Source organism: Passer montanus, unplaced genomic scaffold (assembly GCF_014805655.1).
Source record: "Passer montanus isolate IOZ18808 unplaced genomic scaffold, ASM1480565v1 scaffold51, whole genome shotgun sequence".
NCBI lineage: Eukaryota > Metazoa > Chordata > Aves > Passeriformes > Passeridae > Passer > Passer montanus.
The window spans coordinates 4,202,172-4,205,599 of NW_024370041.1; positions in this window are offsets into that span (position 1 = coordinate 4,202,172).

The following is a 3,428-nucleotide window of genomic DNA, read 5'->3' on the forward strand; positions in this document are numbered from 1 at the left end:
TCACAGTGTTTACCCTGACAATCATTTGGATCCTTAATCTTACCAACAATGACTTTTGAGCTTGAAATTCAATAAACCAGCCTGGAACTGCAGTTGTAAGGGCTGGCTAGCTAATAAAAAGTGGTTTAGCCGTTCCAATGCACCTTATTGATATAAATGGGTAGTGACATGAGCTCTGGAAAATGTACCCCAGTGCTGGCATCCACTGATGCTATTTAACCCTTGAAGGCTAAGGGTGAACAGCTTGGGATTCTACTCATGCACACTGATCCTGATCTCTGAACCAATAATTCAATTCAGTTTCATGTGAGCTCGTAGCATTCGGCTGGGCTGAAGGAACAGCCTGTTACAGCATTGTGAGGCCACAACACTCAGTCTGGCTCACAAGTCAGCGAACAAGACCCAGTTTTGATAAGAAATATTTGGGAATATTTATTGTGTGTACCTAACCTGATATGATTCAGCAGCTCATGTGACTGAGACTCTGATCAAACTTGCAAGCATATTAAGATTTGAATTAAAGTTTCACCTACTTCAGTGCTCTGCTCCAACTCAGTATTGATTCAGGAATTGCTTTCTGCTGGCTGAGGAAGCAGCTCCTGTGAGGATCGGATGTATGGGGACACCACACCCCAGTGTAATTTTTGCAGGGTCCTTGTTGAGGCCAGCACTGGTGCCTGAGCCTTCTGGCTGCCATGCTGCATGGTGACAGCTCAGATGTGCAGGGGAGAGCTTTGCACAGTGCACGAGGGGGACTGCAGGGGAAGGGGAGTGATCACAGGCTCTGACAGCGATGTCACCAAGGCTGACATTGGCATGAATAAAGCCTCTCTCCCTTCCTGCCTCTCCAGAGGCTCAGTCCCAAGGGCTTTGGGACAAGCATCTGACAGCCTGTCCTGTCCCCATCTCCTGGACAGAGAGGCAGAAGGGACTGCTTGAAGCGTTTACACCTGGAACCAATTTTGATCCAGTTTTTTTGACAGCATCCTTCATGTGACTTAATTTGAGACTATCAACAGGTTGCACTTTCACAGCCTTACTCTAAGGTAGGGCTTTGATGAGGCACGAAGGGAGGGAGGGAGTTTAGCCATGCAAATGCCCCCAGGGCTTGAAAGGCTCTCCAAAAACTGTCCCAGGGCAGGCAGTCTCAGTGGCTGAGCCCCCAGTGGGGTCTGGGCAGATGGAGGTGTGTGACAGTGACAGCCTTGGAGCCACTCACTCGAAAAAGGGCAACCACTCACCATCCCCGAGCTGCTGAAAGGGGGTTGATTTTCATCACAGACAGCTTTTGATATTAAGGGAATAAACAAATACAAAGTTCTGGGAAGGGAATTCTTATAAAGGGTAAAAGGAGAACAAACACGTTGGCAGAGAAAGTATCTCTGCATGGAGGGGGGTGTATGCTCCGAGCCTGAGGGGGAAGAAAAACTTTGGGGCTAATATATGGCTTATGGCATCACAGTGCTGAAATAAATGCAACTGTGTTGTGCAGGCTTTACTAGCCTATGTACATGGATTTTTTTTTTTTTAATAGTAAGAAAGTGGCTGAGACACAGTCCAGAGCTGCAGTTTTTGCTGCACAGCACTACATCCTGGGCTCTCTTACAGTGGCCACCACTGTGACAAAGCAGCATCAAAAAAATCTGTACTTAATCGGGTCTGCGCTCCCCAACACCACATGAGTGTTCTGCATGGTTAATAAATGGGAAATCTAAAAATATCCCACTGTAGGGAAAACTGCAAAGCTTGAAGTCCTTCGTACAGGACTATCGCAATACCCATTTGATTTCCTGTTGTAAAGGGCTTCCAAATGTTATAAGCTCTTGAGTTTTTTTTCCAAATGAAAACCAGTTCAAAACCATTAAAGGGCTGAGCTAACTTGATCCACGGTGCAGACCTTTACATCTCCCAGCAACCTTAAAACTCTCTGGGTTCAGATCTGCTGTTTCCATCCTGTTACTCCAGGAGCAGCATGAGCGTGTTTACCCTCACCTGACAGAAAGGAACAACCACTGTGGCACTTTTAAAACTCAGCCACAGTGTGAAAAACCGCACTGAATTCTCACGGATATTTTTTTTTCTGCCAGCTTAGGAAAGCTCTTGGTCGTCCTTTGCTGATCTCTTGGAAAATTGGGGTACTAATAGTAGCAATACTAACACTTAGTAGCAGTAGGAACAATAATGCTACAACAACAATCTTACCCTGGTGGCTTTACTTGAGAGCAGAATTTGGCTCTGCTTTTTCAATTCTGTCTTCAAAGTAATGACGCCAACAACTCCTTGTGCAGTATTAGAATTTTGCTGCTGCTGCTGTTTTAATTTTTAGTGATTTTCTGGCACCTCCAGCACAGCAGTTATGAGAGCAAACATCGTACAGCTTGACGTGCTGCCAAACCTTCTCTGTGAGGGTGAAATAAGCGCATTTTATTTATATGTCTGCTTTTCCCCCCATTGTTTTCATTTAAAACCGACGGTGTCACCGGCGAGGGTCTCCGCTGACATGTAGGATTTCCTCGCCGCAGCCCCGTCTCAATGCTTCCCCACACAATGCCACAGTATTGAGATGTCAGAGTCTCTGTGCCTGATAAAGGTGTCAAGAGAGATCCCGGCTGCAGCGACAACTGCGAGCGCCGAGCCCTGCACGGCGGCCGGGAGCGATCCCCGCTGTTCGCCCTCGCTGCGAGCCAAACCTCGGCACTGCCCGCCTTCCCTCCGACCCACAAAAACCCCCTTGACTCGTACGCAGGTTGGGTTTTTTGGGCCCCTTCTGCGGGGCATTTTCAGCTCTGATAATATCTGCGTCTATTTTCAGCGAATGAGCGGCTGTGTCAAGTGGGATTAAAGCGGAGCTGTGACTTCTCTGTATGAGGCATCTCAGCTCGCTGTCAGCAGTGACTGAGGCATGTCACTTCAGCAACTCGGCCGTGTCGGGGGTCTCTGAGATGACCACAATGCCCCGAACCATAACTGTGATGGTAGTGACTAGATCATTGCAATTGTAACTGTAAATGTGACTAGATCCATTGAGTCAGACTTTATTAGAACAGCTACTCCAGCTGGCAGAGGAGAACACGCAGAGCGGAGTCTGTCATTATTCCCATACACAGCGATTATGGCAGTGGGGCAGTGAAGTCAGGCTGCCCCAAGCGGGTGCCTTCACTTCGGGGTACCGAGTGGCAGCCATGCAGGGGGCATGGGCAAGCAGCGGGCTGACCGAACTGCACGCACAGAGCTGTCCCCACCCCACGGATCCCCCTTCCCGCCGCCTCTCTTCCAGGCGCACGAGAAGGGGACGCGCGGGTGACGGATCCACCATGGCAGCACCGCGCCAACTTCACTCTCCCGTCTGTGGGAAGCGGGTGCCGCTCCGCCCCGAGGGCCCGGCGGCCGCCCCCCCGCGCAGCCCCGGGGCCGGGCGCGGAGCGGCG